Source organism: Acanthaster planci, unplaced genomic scaffold, assembly GCF_054643075.1.
Source record: "Acanthaster planci isolate LZ-2023a unplaced genomic scaffold, COTS_SCS Contig129, whole genome shotgun sequence".
Classification (NCBI taxonomy): Eukaryota; Metazoa; Echinodermata; class Asteroidea; order Valvatida; family Acanthasteridae; genus Acanthaster; species Acanthaster planci.
The window spans coordinates 25-20,754 of NW_028257751.1; the positions used below are offsets into that span (position 1 = coordinate 25).

Below are 20,730 nucleotides of genomic sequence, written 5' to 3' on the forward strand. Positions count from 1 at the left end.
CCTCGCTGACTGCATGCTTGGCAAGCTCTCCCGGCAGGAGCAGGCGAACTGCTGTCTGCACCTCGCGGCTGGTGATGGTCGACTTCTTGTTGTAGTGTGCAAGGCGAGAGGCCTCGGTTGCGATGCGCTCGAAGACGTCATTGACAAAGCTGTTCATGATGCTCATGGCCTTGCTGGAGATGCCCGTGTCGGGGTGCACCTGTTTCATGACTTTATAAATGTAGATGCCGTAGCTCTCCTTGCGACGCCGGTGCCTCTTCTTGTCTGTGCGAGTCGGGGTCTTGGTGTTTCCGGCCTTCTTCTGACCTTTCCCGCTAACTTTAGGAGCCATGCTGGAGCGCTTGAAGTGTGAGAGATCGAGGGATCGAATGAAAAAGCGTCACGGCTACGCCGGCTTTTATCATGGGCGGCGTGGATTCTGAACACGGGCGCATTGTCCACCTTCCCGCCAGTTGAAAAGAGCGCCCCCCGGCCACCCAGGCGTGAAGACGCGCATGGCTTGCAAGGGCAAGCTGAAACTTACGGCAAGGGAAACGCTGAAAGCGGTCGGTCGTTCGTTCGGTCAATAACCGTTCCGTGCAACCGAGTTATCTGTTCTATTTGAATATTTGGTTATTTTCTCCGCCATCCTCTCAAGCGGCTAACGCGGAATTCGTCTGCCAAAGCACAACGCAGCCTTTCGCGTCGCTAACTAAATTGACAAGAGTACCAGTCAGGAAGTCGATCGGACTCCACAAAGGCGAAACAAGGTCGCTTTCAAAGCGAGGGCCGGGGTGAAGCTGTCGGGGAGGGGTCGTCTGATACTGTACGCTCATTCATACCCAAATACGAATAACTACACAAAACTTAAAGGAGAGGGAAGGAAAAGCAGACCAATCACGCCCCGTGTGAAATCGCAATCGGAGAGCCCTTTCAATTTGTTGTATTATTGACTCAACTGTGGCCGTTACTCGGTTGTGTTTAATTTCCTCCCGCCCAGCACCTTTCCCCGCAGACAACTCGAGCAGAATCATTCTCTTTTTGAAGTAGTGGTGGCTCTGATAAGAGCCGTTAGGTTTGGTGGTCGTGGCGCGCCAACACTCAGGCCCGTTCACCGCGAATTCGGCGGGCCAACTGGATGTCCTTGGGCATGATGGTGACCCTCTTTGCGTGGATGGCGCACAGGTTGGTGTCCTCGAACAGGCCCACCAGGTAAGCCTCGCTAGCCTCCTGCAAAGCCATGACGGCAGAACTTTGGAATCGCAGCTCGGTCTTGAAATCCTGTGCAATTTCTCGCACAAGTCTCTGGAAGGGGAGCTTTCGGATCAGCAGTTCGGTGCTCTTCTGGTAGCGACGGATCTCACGGAGGGCAACGGTTCCCGGCCTGTACCGGTGAGGTTTCTTGACGCCGCCAGTAGCCGGAGCGCTCTTGCGGGCCGCCTTGGTGGCCAACTGCTTCCTGGGGGCTTTCCCGCCCGTGCTCTTTCTTGCCGTCTGCTTGGTACGAGCCATGATGAGGTGCGTCGGGTGCTTGGAGCTTGACACAAGTGAGTGCAGGGCACGGCAACCCAGCGTCTCTTAAGCCCGGCAACGGCATCCCGGGCCGAAGGCCTGACAATGGACCGCTTTCCGATTGGATAACTCCAAGGGCGGGCGCAGCGCTTGACTGGTCACATGTACACTGAGGTTAATTGGGGGGGGGGACCGCGACAAGAAGGCAAAGTGCACCGACAGCTCTGTGTCAAGAGAAGAAAAAAACCACCCCCAGCACCACCCCCGCCCAACCAACCACACACGGCACTTTCACGCTGAGCACAACTCCGCCTACATCGCGGCAACACCCTTCCGCCCGTCACGCGTTCCATCCAGTACTCAACGCTTTCCACCGTCAGGCTCAACGACAGTACACACGGACGCGCATCAGTGAAACAGCAGGGCTGTGGAAGTCACTTGGGTATCACGAACACATTACGACAACACGGCTACGTACCGTATATTAAACGGAAAACGCGGAGAGGGACGAAATGAACCGCAACGACAAGGAACGGAGAGGGAAACGTACAAAAAGAATCCACGGGAAAACGATCGGGGTCATTGATCGAGCTTAAGGAAGGATGGCAATTATAGCTATTAATTACGAACAGGGTAATCATACAGCAGCTATGCGTGGGAATAAATCTCTTTTGGAAAACTGTCGTGGCTCTGAAGAGAGCCGTTGGTTTTGAAATGGGAATTCGGCGGTCTAGCCCCCAAAGCCGTACAGCGTCCGCCCTTGCCTCTTGAGCGCGTACACCACGTCCATGGCAGTGACAGTCTTCCTCTTGGCGTGTTCGCAGTAGGTGACCGCATCGCGGATGACGTTCTCCAGGAAGACTTTCAGGACTCCACGCGTTTCCTCGTAAATGAGACCGGAGATGCGCTTCACTCCTCCCCGGCGGGCAAGGCGACGAATGGCCGGGCTTGGTGATGCCCTGGATGTTGTCACGGAGGACCTTCCGGTGGCGTTTGGCACCCCCCTTGCCCAGTCCTTTGCCTCCCTTGCCTCGTCCAGACATGATGTTCTTGCTCTGTTCAATCGCTAGTGCAAATGATGCGGACGACAAGCCGGCAGAGCAGGTATAACGCCTGCGCGGACGCGGTAGAAGCTGCGCGAGCGTGCGGTCGGGGCGACAGCGCCATCTGGCGGTAAACGGGGTCAAGAGAGCGAGGTCAAAGGTCCACGGGGGGGGGGGGGGACGGACAGAAGGAGAATTGGAGGAGGGGGGGGGGAGATCGTCATGTGAAAACCCGTCAAAATAAAATGCGATGACGCCAGACAAGAAGTGGGTGTCGTGTCTTTGTCTCTCTCTTTTCCCTGCCACTTTTTATTGGCATTCTTGCATGCCGTTATTGCTCAGAAACATACTGTATATAATGTCCATTTTTGTAAAATGGCCTTTTTTGTCGAAATGTTTCGGAGAGGAAGAAATAGCCGAGAGATAAAGTAATTCAACAAAAATTAAGTCAGTCCGTGTTTTTATCTTTTTTTATGTCCCCCGAAGGGAGTGGGCCGAATCCCGGATGTACTGCTATACCGGGCCAACCCGTGGCCGGGACGAGGCAAGCCCCTATTCCACAGCCCAAGTTCAAAAATCAGTTTGATAAACTGGCTGTTCAATGAACAGCGTTTCAGATATCACACTGAAAAGAACAGATACTACACATGATCTTAGCCAAAAGGCCGAGAAGCGATAAAGATCAGTATTTTCCACATTACGCAGCCCAAGATAACCTCTCGATCGTGACAGTAAATGAGGACATGACCTTGAACTTTGGCAATTTCTGTTAATATCATGAACAATCTTTCAGTGAGAAATGTTCCCACGGTCGACTCTGCGCAAGTACCTGCGCCGCACTATATGCAAGCCACAAGATGGCGCCCTTCACAATTGCACTGTGTCTACACTCGACCCCGCGCCGGAAGTGATCCCACGTTGTGGGCGTGGCGATATAGCACGCTTCCAAGACCTCGTGACAGTGACAGTGTGCCATTGCTTACACTCTTTACTTTTAACGGCAGAACCCGTGATATATCCGTATTTCACATTCAGGACTTGTGAGAAGAACCTATCGGGTTTTAAACTTGAAAGGCCGTGAGGGTGTGCTTCACGGGATCACGTGTTGAATGTACGTGTGAAAGGATGGTTTACTGTCGGCAGTAAGAGCCAAACGATGCAGTTCCAAAATTATTGAAAATCATCCATGAGGCACGCACTTGCCTTTTGCGCTACGTAGAAGCGCGCACCCGACGGCGCATAATAAAAAGCTGAACATGTCAATACACAATGATGAACCAACACATCATTTGTAAACTTGGAAAGTTTGCAAGCACACACTGCGTGCTGAATATTTGATGAGATGAACGGCCCTTAGAACAATGAAAAGAATGCACGTCTGTTGCGTAAGTTATACGCGTTGCATATTTGACGCGCGTTGCCTGGATTCAGGTTCGAAACACAAACATGTCATTATACAGCACCGCAACGGCCGGCACGGCAGGAGTAAAGAGAAAGGCAGGCTGCAATTTGGAGTCGCAAAGAGACACAGACCGGGCCTCGGTTCGAAGGCGGGGCCGACGTTTGAAGGAGGAACAAGCAGGTGGGACTTCGGCAAGGCCGAACTGCGGCGTATCGTTCAATATTGGAATGAAACGAAAAGAGGGAAGCGATCAAGAACGAATATTAATACAGTTCAGAGAAGTAACTAGAAAGATAAACCTAGAAAATAACACAACATCCGAAGTAGCATGGCACAAAGGGGGCTTTCAATTAAACAGCCATCGACCTGTCTCTTCTTTGAAATAGTGGCGGCCCTGAAAAGAGCCTTTGGGTTCGCGGGGCAAGGGGCCCGTCCTTTCAGTTGGAGACTTTGGCGGTCTTCTTGGGCAAGAGGACCGACTGAATATTGGGGAGCACACCTCCTTGCGCGATGGTTACCCCGCTCATCAGCTTGTTGAGCTCCTCGTCGTTGCGTATGGCAAGTTGCAGGTGACGTGGGTTGATTCTTGTCTTCTTGTTGTCGCGGGCAGCATTACCGGCTAGCTCCAAGATCTCAGCGGTAAGGTACTCCATCACTGCAGCCAGGTAGACAGGGGCACCGGCGCCAACACGTTCGGCGTAGTTTCCCTTGCGCAGGAATCGGTGAACGCGGCCAACGGGAAACTGAAGGCCAGCCCGCGATGACCTGCTCTTGGCCTTGCTTCTGGATTTGCCGCTCTTTCCTCGTCCAGACATCTTGAGAGAAATCAGTGTGCAGATCTGTTCACCGGGTCGCAGTTGCGCTGGAATGGTTGCTCCGGGGCCCGCGACACAAGTTATAGCAGTCCAGTGGATTGGCCGAAGCGTACCAACTAGCCAATCACGTCACGCAGCGGGTCCATCGCACGGTTGGATGAGCCGGAGCCCACAGGCCGGGATAAACACAAAATCAAGTCCATGAACGGGAACCAAAATGTAACAAAGCCAAAAGAAAGAAAGAACAGAGAGAAAAGAAAACCGGGTCCACATGAGTTACCACACCCCTGGGGGGGGGGGGGGGCTGAAGCCGTCAGAAATACAGTTTGTATATTTTGCGACAGGTCCCTCGCAAGGGGAATGCCCGTTTCACGGTGTCTGGACGTTTACACGAGGCACCCTCTTGGACAATCTGAACAACCGTCAAATATCAAGGTCAGAGCGAGTGCGAAAAAGATCAGGAAAAGTTTTCACCTCAACCCCCCCCCATACAAGCACCGTCAAGAGGTAATATCTATTTGCTTGCAGTGTGCGCGATATTCGGAAAAATACCTTTTTAATTACGAGGCACCTGTATTAGACAAAAGGAGACCAAGAACGGGGAAATAATGTACAACAGAATGTCTCAGTGAACCACACCCAACGTCGAAAACAAAAGGGGGAAAAGACTAACGAGGAGCAGAAAAGCAAAGCATCTCTTTCGTGGAGTTGTTTTGGCTCTGAAAAGAGCCGTTTGGTTGGTAGCGGCGGGCTACTTGGAAGTCGTGTACTTGGTGACGGCCTTGGTGCCCTCGCTGACTGCATGCTTGGCAAGCTCTCCCGGCAGGAGCAGGCGAACTGCTGTCTGCACCTCGCGGCTGGTGATGGTCGACTTCTTGTTGTAGTGTGCAAGGCGAGAGGCCTCGGTTGCGATGCGCTCGAAGACGTCATTGACAAAGCTGTTCATGATGCTCATGGCCTTGCTGGAGATGCCCGTGTCGGGGTGCACCTGTTTCATGACTTTATAAATGTAGATGCCGTAGCTCTCCTTGCGACGCCGGTGCCTCTTCTTGTCTGTGCGAGTCGGGGTCTTGGTGTTTCCGGCCTTCTTCTGACCTTTCCCGCTAACTTTAGGAGCCATGCTGGAGCGCTTGAAGTGTGAGAGATCGAGGGATCGAATGAAAAAGCGTCACGGCTACGCCGGCTTTTATCATGGGCGGCGTGGATTCTGAACACGGGCGCATTGTCCACCTTCCCGCCAGTTGAAAAGAGCGCCCCCCGGCCACCCAGGCGTGAAGACGCGCATGGCTTGCAAGGGCAAGCTGAAACTTACGGCAAGGGAAACGCTGAAAGCGGTCGGTCGTTCGTTCGGTCAATAACCGTTCCGTGCAACCGAGTTATCTGTTCTATTTGAATATTTGGTTATTTTCTCCGCCATCCTCTCAAGCGGCTAACGCGGAATTCGTCTGCCAAAGCACAACGCAGCCTTTCGCGTCGCTAACTAAATTGACAAGAGTACCAGTCAGGAAGTCGATCGGACTCCACAAAGGCGAAACAAGGTCGCTTTCAAAGCGAGGGCCGGGGTGAAGCTGTCGGGGAGGGGTCGTCTGATACTGTACGCTCATTCATACCCAAATACGAATAACTACACAAAACTTAAAGGAGAGGGAAGGAAAAGCAGACCAATCACGCCCCGTGTGAAATCGCAATCGGAGAGCCCTTTCAATTTGTTGTATTATTGACTCAACTGTGGCCGTTACTCGGTTGTGTTTAATTTCCTCCCGCCCAGCACCTTTCCCCGCAGACAACTCGAGCAGAATCATTCTCTTTTTGAAGTAGTGGTGGCTCTGATAAGAGCCGTTAGGTTTGGTGGTCGTGGCGCGCCAACACTCAGGCCCGTTCACCGCGAATTCGGCGGGCCAACTGGATGTCCTTGGGCATGATGGTGACCCTCTTTGCGTGGATGGCGCACAGGTTGGTGTCCTCGAACAGGCCCACCAGGTAAGCCTCGCTAGCCTCCTGCAAAGCCATGCCGACAGACCTTTGGAATCGCAGCTCGGTCTTGAAATCCTGTGCAATTTCTCGCACAAGTCTCTGGAAGGGGAGCTTTCGGATCAGCAGTTCGGTGCTCTTCTGGTAGCGACGGATCTCACGGAGGGCAACGGTTCCCGGCCTGTACCGGTGAGGTTTCTTGACGCCGCCAGTAGCCGGAGCGCTCTTGCGGGCCGCCTTGGTGGCCAACTGCTTCCTGGGGGCTTTCCCGCCCGTGCTCTTTCTTGCCGTCTGCTTGGTACGAGCCATGATGAGGTGCGTCGGGTGCTTGGAGCTTGACACAAGTGAGTGCAGGGCACGGCAACCCAGCGTCTCTTAAGCCCGGCAACGGCATCCCGGGCCGAAGGCCTGACAATGGACCGCTTTCCGATTGGATAACTCCAAGGGCGGGCGCAGCGCTTGACTGGTCACATGTACACTGAGGTTAATTTGGGGGGGGGGACCGCGACAAGAAGGCAAAGTGCACCGACAGCTCTGTGTCAAGAGAAGAAAAAAACCACCCCCAGCACCACCACCGCCCAACCAACCACACACGGCACTTTCACGCTGAGCACAACTCCGCCTACATCGCGGCAACACCCTTCCGCCCGTCACGCGTTCCATCCAGTACTCAACGCTTTCCACCGTCAGGCTCAACGACAGTACACACGGACGCGCATCAGTGAAACAGCAGGGCTGTGGAAGTCACTTGGGTATCACGAACACATTACGACAACACGGCTACGTACCGTATATTAAACGGAAAACGCGGAGAGGGACGAAATGAACCGCAACGACAAGGAACGGAGAGGGAAACGTACAAAAAGAATCCACGGGAAAACGATCGGGGTCATTGATCGAGCTTAAGGAAGGATGGCAATTATAGCTATTAATTACGAACAGGGTAATCATACAGCAGCTATGCGTGGGAATAAATCTCTTTTGGAAAACTGTCGTGGCTCTGAAGAGAGCCGTTGGTTTTGAAATGGGAATTCGGCGGTCTAGCCCCCAAAGCCGTACAGCGTCCGCCCTTGCCTCTTGAGCGCGTACACCACGTCCATGGCAGTGACAGTCTTCCTCTTGGCGTGTTCGCAGTAGGTGACCGCATCGCGGATGACGTTCTCCAGGAAGACTTTCAGGACTCCACGCGTTTCCTCGTAAATGAGACCGGAGATGCGCTTCACTCCTCCCCGGCGGGCAAGGCGACGAATGGCCGGGCTGGGGGTGGCCTGGGTGGTGTCACGGAGGACCTTCCGGTGGCGTTTGGCACCCCCCTTGCCCAGTCCCTTTGCCTCCCTTGCCTCGTCCAGACATGATGTTCTTGCTCTGTTCAATCGCTAGTGCAAATGATGCGGACGACAAGCCGGCAGAGCAGGTATAACGCCTGCGCGGACGCGGTAGAAGCTGCGCGAGCGTGCGGTCGGGGCGACAGCGCCATCTGGCGGTAAACGGGGTCAAGAGAGCGAGGTCAAAGGTCCACGGGGGGGGGGGGACGGACAGAAGGAGAATTGGAGGAGGGGGGGGGGAGATCGTCATGTGAAAACCCGTCAAAATAAAATGCGATGACGCCAGACAAGAAGTGGGTGTCGTGTCTTTGTCTCTCTCTTTTCCCTGCCACTTTTTATTGGCATTCTTGCATGCCGTTATTGCTCAGAAACATACTGTATATAATGTCCATTTTTGTAAAATGGCCTTTTTTGTCGAAATGTTTCGGAGAGGAAGAAATAGCCGAGAGATAAAGTAATTCAACAAAAATTAAGTCAGTCCGTGTTTTTATCTTTTTTTATGTCCCCCGAAGGGAGTGGGCCGAATCCCGGATGTACTGCTATACCGGGCCAACCCGTGGCCGGGACGAGGCAAGCCCCTATTCCACAGCCCAAGTTCAAAAATCAGTTTGATAAACTGGCTGTTCAATGAACAGCGTTTCAGATATCACACTGAAAAGAACAGATACTACACATGATCTTAGCCAAAAGGCCGAGAAGCGATAAAGATCAGTATTTTCCACATTACGCAGCCCAAGATAACCTCTCGATCGTGACAGTAAATGAGGACATGACCTTGAACTTTGGCAATTTCTGTTAATATCATGAACAATCTTTCAGTGAGAAATGTTCCCACGGTCGACTCTGCGCAAGTACCTGCGCCGCACTATATGCAAGCCACAAGATGGCGCCCTTCACAATTGCACTGTGTCTACACTCGACACCGCGCCGGAAGTGATCCCACGTTGTGGGCGTGGCGATATAGCACGCTTCCAAGACCTCGTGACAGTGACAGTGTGCCATTGCTTACACTCTTTACTTTTAACGGCAGAACCCGTGATATATCCGTATTTCACATTCAGGACTTGTGAGAAGAACCTATCGGGTTTTAAACTTGAAAGGCCGTGAGGGTGTGCTTCACGGGATCACGTGTTGAATGTACGTGTGAAAGGATGGTTTACTGTCGGCAGTAAGAGCCAAACGATGCAGTTCCAAAATTATTGAAAATCATCCATGAGGCACGCACTTGCCTTTTGCGCTACGTAGAAGCGCGCACCCGACGGCGCATAATAAAAAGCTGAACATGTCAATACACAATGATGAACCAACACATCATTTGTAAACTTGGAAAGTTTGCAAGCACACACTGCGTGCTGAATATTTGATGAGATGAACGGCCCTTAGAACAATGAAAAGAATGCACGTCTGTTGCGTAAGTTATACGCGTTGCATATTTGACGCGCGTTGCCTGGATTCAGGTTCGAAACACAAACATGTCATTATACAGCACCGCAACGGCCGGCACGGCAGGAGTAAAGAGAAAGGCAGGCTGCAATTTGGAGTCGCAAAGAGACACAGACCGGGCCTCGGTTCGAAGGCGGGGCCGACGTTTGAAGGAGGAACAAGCAGGTGGGACTTCGGCAAGGCCGAACTGCGGCGTATCGTTCAATATTGGAATGAAACGAAAAGAGGGAAGCGATCAAGAACGAATATTAATACAGTTCAGAGAAGTAACTAGAAAGATAAACCTAGAAAATAACACAACATCCGAAGTAGCATGGCACAAAGGGGGCTTTCAATTAAACAGCCATCGACCTGTCTCTTCTTTGAAATAGTGGCGGCCCTGAAAAGAGCCTTTGGGTTCGCGGGGCAAGGGGCCCGTCCTTTCAGTTGGAGACTTTGGCGGTCTTCTTGGGCAAGAGGACCGACTGAATATTGGGGAGCACACCTCCTTGCGCGATGGTTACCCCGCTCATCAGCTTGTTGAGCTCCTCGTCGTTGCGTATGGCAAGTTGCAGGTGACGTGGGTTGATTCTTGTCTTCTTGTTGTCGCGGGCAGCATTACCGGCTAGCTCCAAGATCTCAGCGGTAAGGTACTCCATCACTGCAGCCAGGTAGACAGGGGCACCGGCGCCAACACGTTCGGCGTAGTTTCCCTTGCGCAGGAATCGGTGAACGCGGCCAACGGGAAACTGAAGGCCAGCCCGCGATGACCTGCTCTTGGCCTTGCTTCTGGATTTGCCGCTCTTTCCTCGTCCAGACATCTTGAGAGAAATCAGTGTGCAGATCTGTTCACCGGGTCGCAGTTGCGCTGGAATGGTTGCTCCGGGGCCCGCGACACAAGTTATAGCAGTCCAGTGGATTGGCCGAAGCGTACCAACTAGCCAATCACGTCACGCAGCGGGTCCATCGCACGGTTGGATGAGCCGGAGCCCACAGGCCGGGATAAACACAAAATCAAGTCCATGAACGGGAACCAAAATGTAACAAAGCCAAAAGAAAGAAAGAACAGAGAGAAAAGAAAACCGGGTCCACATGAGTTACCACACCCCTGGGGGGGGGGGGGGGGGGTGAAGCCGTCAGAAATACAGTTTGTATATTTTGCGACAGGTCCCTCGCAAGGGGAATGCCCGTTTCACGGTGTCTGGACGTTTACACGAGGCACCCTCTTGGACAATCTGAACAACCGTCAAATATCAAGGTCAGAGCGAGTGCGAAAAAGATCAGGAAAAGTTTTCACCTCAACCCCCCCCCATACAAGCACCGTCAAGAGGTAATATCTATTTGCTTGCAGTGTGCGCGATATTCGGAAAAATACCTTTTTAATTACGAGGCACCTGTATTAGACAAAAGGAGACCAAGAACGGGGAAATAATGTACAACAGAATGTCTCAGTGAACCACACCCAACGTCGAAAACAAAAGGGGGAAAAGACTAACGAGGAGCAGAAAAGCAAAGCATCTCTTTCGTGGAGTTGTTTTGGCTCTGAAAAGAGCCGTTTGGTTGGTAGCGGCGGGCTACTTGGAAGTCGTGTACTTGGTGACGGCCTTGGTGCCCTCGCTGACTGCATGCTTGGCAAGCTCTCCCGGCAGGAGCAGGCGAACTGCTGTCTGCACCTCGCGGCTGGTGATGGTCGACTTCTTGTTGTAGTGTGCAAGGCGAGAGGCCTCGGTTGCGATGCGCTCGAAGACGTCATTGACAAAGCTGTTCATGATGCTCATGGCCTTGCTGGAGATGCCCGTGTCGGGGTGCACCTGTTTCATGACTTTATAAATGTAGATGCCGTAGCTCTCCTTGCGACGCCGGTGCCTCTTCTTGTCTGTGCGAGTCGGGGTCTTGGTGTTTCCGGCCTTCTTCTGACCTTTCCCGCTAACTTTAGGAGCCATGCTGGAGCGCTTGAAGTGTGAGAGATCGAGGGATCGAATGAAAAAGCGTCACGGCTACGCCGGCTTTTATCATGGGCGGCGTGGATTCTGAACACGGGCGCATTGTCCACCTTCCCGCCAGTTGAAAAGAGCGCCCCCCGGCCACCCAGGCGTGAAGACGCGCATGGCTTGCAAGGGCAAGCTGAAACTTACGGCAAGGGAAACGCTGAAAGCGGTCGGTCGTTCGTTCGGTCAATAACCGTTCCGTGCAACCGAGTTATCTGTTCTATTTGAATATTTGGTTATTTTCTCCGCCATCCTCTCAAGCGGCTAACGCGGAATTCGTCTGCCAAAGCACAACGCAGCCTTTCGCGTCGCTAACTAAATTGACAAGAGTACCAGTCAGGAAGTCGATCGGACTCCACAAAGGCGAAACAAGGTCGCTTTCAAAGCGAGGGCCGGGGTGAAGCTGTCGGGGAGGGGTCGTCTGATACTGTACGCTCATTCATACCCAAATACGAATAACTACACAAAACTTAAAGGAGAGGGAAGGAAAAGCAGACCAATCACGCCCCGTGTGAAATCGCAATCGGAGAGCCCTTTCAATTTGTTGTATTATTGACTCAACTGTGGCCGTTACTCGGTTGTGTTTAATTTCCTCCCGCCCAGCACCTTTCCCCGCAGACAACTCGAGCAGAATCATTCTCTTTTTGAAGTAGTGGTGGCTCTGATAAGAGCCGTTAGGTTTGGTGGTCGTGGCGCGCCAACACTCAGGCCCGTTCACCGCGAATTCGGCGGGCCAACTGGATGTCCTTGGGCATGATGGTGACCCTCTTTGCGTGGATGGCGCACAGGTTGGTGTCCTCGAACAGGCCCACCAGGTAAGCCTCGCTAGCCTCCTGCAAAGCCATGACGGCAGAACTTTGGAATCGCAGCTCGGTCTTGAAATCCTGTGCAATTTCTCGCACAAGTCTCTGGAAGGGGAGCTTTCGGATCAGCAGTTCGGTGCTCTTCTGGTAGCGACGGATCTCACGGAGGGCAACGGTTCCCGGCCTGTACCGGTGAGGTTTCTTGACGCCGCCAGTAGCCGGAGCGCTCTTGCGGGCCGCCTTGGTGGCCAACTGCTTCCTGGGGGCTTTCCCGCCCGTGCTCTTTCTTGCCGTCTGCTTGGTACGAGCCATGATGAGGTGCGTCGGGTGCTTGGAGCTTGACACAAGTGAGTGCAGGGCACGGCAACCCAGCGTCTCTTAAGCCCGGCAACGGCATCCCGGGCCGAAGGCCTGACAATGGACCGCTTTCCGATTGGATAACTCCAAGGGCGGGCGCAGCGCTTGACTGGTCACATGTACACTGAGGTTAATTGGGGGGGGGGACCGCGACAAGAAGGCAAAGTGCACCGACAGCTCTGTGTCAAGAGAAGAAAAAAAACCACCCCCAGCACCACCACCGCCCAACCAACCACACACGGCACTTTCACGCTGAGCACAACTCCGCCTACATCGCGGCAACACCCTTCCGCCCGTCACGCGTTCCATCCAGTACTCAACGCTTTCCACCGTCAGGCTCAACGACAGTACACACGGACGCGCATCAGTGAAACAGCAGGGCTGTGGAAGTCACTTGGGTATCACGAACACATTACGACAACACGGCTACGTACCGTATATTAAACGGAAAACGCGGAGAGGGACGAAATGAACCGCAACGACAAGGAACGGAGAGGGAAACGTACAAAAAGAATCCACGGGAAAACGATCGGGGTCATTGATCGAGCTTAAGGAAGGATGGCAATTATAGCTATTAATTACGAACAGGGTAATCATACAGCAGCTATGCGTGGGAATAAATCTCTTTTGGAAAACTGTCGTGGCTCTGAAGAGAGCCGTTGGTTTTGAAATGGGAATTCGGCGGTCTAGCCCCCAAAGCCGTACAGCGTCCGCCCTTGCCTCTTGAGCGCGTACACCACGTCCATGGCAGTGACAGTCTTCCTCTTGGCGTGTTCGCAGTAGGTGACCGCATCGCGGATGACGTTCTCCAGGAAGACTTTCAGGACTCCACGCGTTTCCTCGTAAATGAGACCGGAGATGCGCTTCACTCCTCCCCGGCGGGCAAGGCGACGAATGGCCGGGCTTGGTGATGCCCTGGATGTTGTCACGGAGGACCTTCCGGTGGCGTTTGGCACCCCCCTTGCCCAGTCCTTTGCCTCCCTTGCCTCGTCCAGACATGATGTTCTTGCTCTGTTCAATCGCTAGTGCAAATGATGCGGACGACAAGCCGGCAGAGCAGGTATAACGCCTGCGCGGACGCGGTAGAAGCTGCGCGAGCGTGCGGTCGGGGCGACAGCGCCATCTGGCGGTAAACGGGGTCAAGAGAGCGAGGTCAAAGGTCCACGGGGGGGGGGGACGGACAGAAGGAGAATTGGAGGAGGGGGGGGGGGGAGATCGTCATGTGAAAACCCGTCAAAATAAAATGCGATGACGCCAGACAAGAAGTGGGTGTCGTGTCTTTGTCTCTCTCTTTTCCCTGCCACTTTTTATTGGCATTCTTGCATGCCGTTATTGCTCAGAAACATACTGTATATAATGTCCATTTTTGTAAAATGGCCTTTTTTGTCGAAATGTTTCGGAGAGGAAGAAATAGCCGAGAGATAAAGTAATTCAACAAAAATTAAGTCAGTCCGTGTTTTTATCTTTTTTTATGTCCCCCGAAGGGAGTGGGCCGAATCCCGGATGTACTGCTATACCGGGCCAACCCGTGGCCGGGACGAGGCAAGCCCCTATTCCACAGCCCAAGTTCAAAAATCAGTTTGATAAACTGGCTGTTCAATGAACAGCGTTTCAGATATCACACTGAAAAGAACAGATACTACACATGATCTTAGCCAAAAGGCCGAGAAGCGATAAAGATCAGTATTTTCCACATTACGCAGCCCAAGATAACCTCTCGATCGTGACAGTAAATGAGGACATGACCTTGAACTTTGGCAATTTCTGTTAATATCATGAACAATCTTTCAGTGAGAAATGTTCCCACGGTCGACTCTGCGCAAGTACCTGCGCCGCACTATATGCAAGCCACAAGATGGCGCCCTTCACAATTGCACTGTGTCTACACTCGACACCGCGCCGGAAGTGATCCCACGTTGTGGGCGTGGCGATATAGCACGCTTCCAAGACCTCGTGACAGTGACAGTGTGCCATTGCTTACACTCTTTACTTTTAACGGCAGAACCCGTGATATATCCGTATTTCACATTCAGGACTTGTGAGAAGAGCCTATCGGGTTTTAAACTTGAAAGGCCGTGAGGGTGTGCTTCACGGGATCACGTGTTGAATGTACGTGTGAAAGGATGGTTTACTGTCGGCAGTAAGAGCCAAACGATGCAGTTCCAAAATTATTGAAAATCATCCATGAGGCACGCACTTGCCTTTTGCGCTACGTAGAAGCGCGCACCCGACGGCGCATAATAAAAAGCTGAACATGTCAATACACAATGATGAACCAACACATCATTTGTAAACTTGGAAAGTTTGCAAGCACACACTGCGTGCTGAATATTTGATGAGATGAACGGCCCTTAGAACAATGAAAAGAATGCACGTCTGTTGCGTAAGTTATACGCGTTGCATATTTGACGCGCGTTGCCTGGATTCAGGTTCGAAACACAAACATGTCATTATACAGCACCGCAACGGCCGGCACGGCAGGAGTAAAGAGAAAGGCAGGCTGCAATTTGGAGTCGCAAAGAGACACAGACCGGGCCTCGGTTCGAAGGCGGGGCCGACGTTTGAAGGAGGAACAAGCAGGTGGGACTTCGGCAAGGCCGAACTGCGGCGTATCGTTCAATATTGGAATGAAACGAAAAGAGGGAAGCGATCAAGAACGAATATTAATACAGTTCAGAGAAGTAACTAGAAAGATAAACCTAGAAAATAACACAACATCCGAAGTAGCATGGCACAAAGGGGGCTTTCAATTAAACAGCCATCGACCTGTCTCTTCTTTGAAATAGTGGCGGCCCTGAAAAGAGCCTTTGGGTTCGCGGGGCAAGGGGCCCGTCCTTTCAGTTGGAGACTTTGGCGGTCTTCTTGGGCAAGAGGACCGAGTGAATATTGGGGAGCACACCTCCTTGCGCGATGGTTACCCCGCTCATCAGCTTGTTGAGCTCCTCGTCGTTGCGTATGGCAAGTTGCAGGTGACGTGGGTTGATTCTTGTCTTCTTGTTGTCGCGGGCAGCATTACCGGCTAGCTCCAAGATCTCAGCGGTAAGGTACTCCATCACTGCAGCCAGGTAGACAGGGGCACCGGCGCCAACACGTTCGGCGTAGTTTCCCTTGCGCAGGAATCGGTGAACGCGGCCAACGGGAAACTGAAGGCCAGCCCGCGATGACCTGCTCTTGGCCTTGCTTCTGGATTTGCCGCTCTTTCCTCGTCCAGACATCTTGAGAGAAATCAGTGTGCAGATCTGTTCACCGGGTCGCAGTTGCGCTGGAATGGTTGCTCCGGGGCCCGCGACACAAGTTATAGCAGTCCAGTGGATTGGCCGAAGCGTACCAACTAGCCAATCACGTCACGCAGCGGGTCCATCGCACGGTTGGATGAGCCGGAGCCCACAGGCCGGGATAAACACAAAATCAAGTCCATGAACGGGAACCAAAATGTAACAAAGCCAAAAGAAAGAAAGAACAGAGAGAAAAGAAAACCGGGTCCACATGAGTTACCACACCCCTGGGGGGGGGGGGGGGCTGAAGCCGTCAGAAATACAGTTTGTATATTTTGCGACAGGTCCCTCGCAAGGGGAATGCCCGTTTCACGGTGTCTGGACGTTTACACGAGGCACCCTCTTGGACAATCTGAACAACCGTCAAATATCAAGGTCAGAGCGAGTGCGAAAAAGATCAGGAAAAGTTTTCACCTCAACCCCCCCCCATACAAGCACCGTCAAGAGGTAATATCTATTTGCTTGCAGTGTGCGCGATATTCGGAAAAATACCTTTTTAATTACGAGGCACCTGTATTAGACAAAAGGAGACCAAGAACGGGGAAATAATGTACAACAGAATGTCTCAGTGAACCACACCCAACGTCGAAAACAAAAGGGGGAAAAGACTAACGAGGAGCAGAAAAGCAAAGCATCTCTTTCGTGGAGTTGTTTTGGCTCTGAAAAGAGCCGTTTGGTTGGTAGCGGCGGGCTACTTGGAAGTCGTGTACTTGGTGACGGCCTTGGTGCCCTCGCTGACTGCATGCTTGGCAAGCTCTCCCGGCAGGAGCAGGCGAACTGCTGTCTGCACCTCGCGGCTGGTGATGGTCGACTTCTTGTTGTAGTGTGCAAGGCGAGAGGCCTCGGTTGCGATGCGCTCGAAGACGTCATTGACAAAGCTGTTCATGATGCTCATGGCCTTGCTGGAGATGCCCGTGTCGGGGTGCACCTGTTTCATGACTTTATAAATGTAGATGCCGTAGCTCTCCTTGCGACGCCGGTGCCTCTTCTTGTCTGTGCGAGTCGGGGTCTTGGTGTTTCCGGCCTTCTTCTGACCTTTCCCGCTAACTTTAGGAGCCATGCTGGAGCGCTTGAAGTGTGAGAGATCGAGGGATCGAATGAAAAAGCGTCACGGCTACGCCGGCTTTTATCATGGGCGGCGTGGATTCTGAACACGGGCGCATTGTCCACCTTCCCGCCAGTTGAAAAGAGCGCCCCCCGGCCACCCAGGCGTGAAGACGCGCATGGCTTGCAAGGGCAAGCTGAAACTTACGGCAAGGGAAACGCTGAAAGCGGTCGGTCGTTCGTTCGGTCAATAACCGTTCCGTGCAACCGAGTTATCTGTTCTATTTGAATATTTGGTTATTTTCTCCGCCATCCTCTCAAGCGGCTAACGCGGAATTCGTCTGCCAAAGCACAACGCAGCCTTTCGCGTCGCTAACTAAATTGACAAGAGTACCAGTCAGGAAGTCGATCGGACTCCACAAAGGCGAAACAAGGTCGCTTTCAAAGCGAGGGCCGGGGTGAAGCTGTCGGGGAGGGGTCGTCTGATACTGTACGCTCATTCATACCCAAATACGAATAACTACACAAAACTTAAAGGAGAGGGAAGGAAAAGCAGACCAATCACGCCCCGTGTGAAATCGCAATCGGAGAGCCCTTTCAATTTGTTGTATTATTGACTCAACTGTGGCCGTTACTCGGTTGTGTTTAATTTCCTCCCGCCCAGCACCTTTCCCCGCAGACAACTCGAGCAGAATCATTCTCTTTTTGAAGTAGTGGTGGCTCTGATAAGAGCCGTTAGGTTTGGTGGTCGTGGCGCGCCAACACTCAGGCCCGTTCACCGCGAATTCGGCGGGCCAACTGGATGTCCTTGGGCATGATGGTGACCCTCTTTGCGTGGATGGCGCACAGGTTGGTGTCCTCGAACAGGCCCACCAGGTAAGCCTCGCTAGCCTCCTGCAAAGCCATGACGGCAGAACTTTGGAATCGCAGCTCGGTCTTGAAATCCTGTGCAATTTCTCGCACAAGTCTCTGGAAGGGGAGCTTTCGGATCAGCAGTTCGGTGCTCTTCTGGTAGCGACGGATCTCACGGAGGGCAACGGTTCCCGGCCTGTACCGGTGAGGTTTCTTGACGCCGCCAGTAGCCGGAGCGCTCTTGCGGGCCGCCTTGGTGGCCAACTGCTTCCTGGGGGCTTTCCCGCCCGTGCTCTTTCTTGCCGTCTGCTTGGTACGAGCCATGATGAGGTGCGTCGGGTGCTTGGAGCTTGACACAAGTGAGTGCAGGGCACGGCAACCCAGCGTCTCTTAAGCCCGGCAACGGCATCCCGGGCCGAAGGCCTGACAATGGACCGCTTTCCGATTGGATAACTCCAAGGGCGGGCGCAGCGCTTGACTGGTCACATGTACACTGAGGTTAATTGGGGGGGGGGGACCGCGACAAGAAGGCAAAGTGCACCGACAGCTCTGTGTCAAGAGAAGAAAAAAACCACCCCCAGCACCACCACCGCCCAACCAACCACACACGGCACTTTCACGCTGAGCACAACTCCGCCTACATCGCGGCAACACCCTTCCGCCCGTCACGCGTTCCATCCAGTACTCAACGCTTTCCACCGTCAGGCTCAACGACAGTACACACGGACGCGCATCAGTGAAACAGCAGGGCTGTGGAAGTCACTTGGGTATCACGAACACATTACGACAACACGGCTACGTACCGTATATTAAACGGAAAACGCGGAGAGGGACGAAATGAACCGCAACGACAAGGAACGGAGAGGGAAACGTACAAAAAGAATCCACGGGAAAACGATCGGGGTCATTGATCGAGCTTAAGGAAGGATGGCAATTATAGCTATTAATTACGAACAGGGTAATCATACAGCAGCTATGCGTGGGAATAAATCTCTTTTGGAAAACTGTCGTGGCTCTGAAGAGAGCCGTTGGTTTTGAAATGGGAATTCGGCGGTCTAGCCCCCAAAGCCGTACAGCGTCCGCCCTTGCCTCTTGAGCGCGTACACCACGTCCATGGCAGTGACAGTCTTCCTCTTGGCGTGTTCGCAGTAGGTGACCGCATCGCGGATGACGTTCTCCAGGAAGACTTTCAGGACTCCACGCGTTTCCTCGTAAATGAGACCGGAGATGCGCTTCACTCCTCCCCGGCGGGCAAGGCGACGAATGGCCGGGCTTGGTGATGCCCTGGATGTTGTCACGGAGGACCTTCCGGTGGCGTTTGGCACCCCCCTTGCCCAGTCCTTTGCCTCCCTTGCCTCGTCCAGACATGATGTTCTTGCTCTGTTCAATCGCTAGTGCAAATGATGCGGACGACAAGCCGGCAGAGCAGGTATAACGCCTGCGCGGACGCGGTAGAAGCTGCGCGAGCGTGCGGTCGGGGCGACAGCGCCATCTGGCGGTAAACGGGGTCAAGAGAGCGAGGTCAAAGGTCCACGGGGGGGGGGGGACGGACAGAAGGAGAATTGGAGGAGGGGGGGGGGGAGATCGTCATGTGAAAACCCGTCAAAATAAAATGCGATGACGCCAGACAAGAAGTGGGTGTCGTGTCTTTGTCTCTCTCTTTTCCCTGCCACTTTTTATTGGCATTCTTGCATGCCGTTATTGCTCAGAAACATACTGTATATAATGTCCATTTTTGTAAAATGGCCTTTTTTGTCGAAATGTTTCGGAGAGGAAGAAATAGCCGAGAGATAAAGTAATTCAACAAAAATTAAGTCAGTCCGTGTTTTTATCTTTTTTTATGTCCCCCGAAGGGAGTGGGCCGAATCCCGGATGTACTGCTATACCGGGCCAACCCGTGGCCGGGACGAGGCAAGCCCCTATTCCACAGCCCAAGTTCAAAAATCAGTTTGATAAACTGGCTGTTCAATGAACAGCGTTTCAGATATCACACTGAAAAGAACAGATACTACACATGATCTTAGCCAAAAGGCCGAGAAGCGATAAAGATCAGTATTTTCCACATTACGCAGCCCAAGATAACCTCTCGATCGTGACAGTAAATGAGGACATGACCTTGAACTTTGGCAATTTCTGTTAATATCATGAACAATCTTTCAGTGAGAAATGTTCCCACGGTCGACTCTGCGCAAGTACCTGCGCCGCACTATATGCAAGCCACAAGATGGCGCCCTTCACAATTGCACTGTGTCTACACTCGACACCGCGCCGGAAGTGATCCCACGTTGTGGGCGTGGCGATATAGCACGCTTCCAAGACCTCGTGACAGTGACAGTGTGCCATTGCTTACACTCTTTACTTTTAACGGCAGAACCCGTGATATATCCGTATTTCACATTCAGGACTTGTGAGAAGAACCTATCGGGTTTTAAACTTGAAAGGCCGTGAGGGTGTGCTTCACGGGATCACGTGTTGAATGTACGTGTGAAAGGATGGTTTACTGTCGGCAGTAAGAGCCAAACGATGCAGTTCCAAAATTATTGAAAATCATCCATGAGGCACGCACTTGCCTTTTGCGCTACGTAGAAGCGCGCACCCGACGGCGCATAATAAAAAGCTGAACATGTCAATACACAATGATGAACCAACACATCATTTGTAAACTTGGAAAGTTTGCAAGCACACACTGCGTGCTGAATATTTGATGAGATGAACGGCCCTTAGAACAATGAAAAGAATGCACGTCTGTTGCGTAAGTTATACGCGTTGCATATTTGACGCGCGTTGCCTGGATTCAGGTTCGAAACACAAACATGTCATTATACAGCACCGCAACGGCCGGCACGGCAGGAGTAAAGAGAAAGGCAGGCTGCAATTTGGAGTCGCAAAGAGACACAGACCGGGCCTCGGTTCGAAGGCGGGGCCGACGTTTGAAGGAGGAA

At 52.7% G+C, this 20,730-nt stretch overlaps 4 non-coding genes across 4 annotated transcripts; all 4 read right to left on the reverse strand.

Moving 5' to 3' along the window:
* Nucleotides 1-3,018: 3,018 nt before the first annotated feature.
* On the reverse strand, nt 3,019-3,211 carry LOC147795205 (U2 spliceosomal RNA). The gene has a single exon (XR_015424069.1). It is a non-coding gene; the product is annotated as a U2 spliceosomal RNA (small nuclear RNA).
* Nucleotides 3,212-8,557: 5,346 nt separating this feature from the next.
* LOC147795206 (U2 spliceosomal RNA) lies at nt 8,558-8,750 on the reverse strand. Its single transcript, XR_015424073.1, has one exon. It is a non-coding gene; the product is annotated as a U2 spliceosomal RNA (small nuclear RNA).
* A 5,349-nt stretch (nt 8,751-14,099) lies between these two features.
* On the reverse strand, nt 14,100-14,292 carry LOC147795207 (U2 spliceosomal RNA). The gene has a single exon (XR_015424074.1). It is a non-coding gene; the product is annotated as a U2 spliceosomal RNA (small nuclear RNA).
* Nucleotides 14,293-19,639: 5,347 nt separating this feature from the next.
* Nucleotides 19,640-19,832, reverse strand: LOC147795208 (U2 spliceosomal RNA). Its single transcript, XR_015424075.1, has one exon. It is a non-coding gene; the product is annotated as a U2 spliceosomal RNA (small nuclear RNA).
* Between the last annotated feature and the right edge of the window lie 898 nt (nt 19,833-20,730).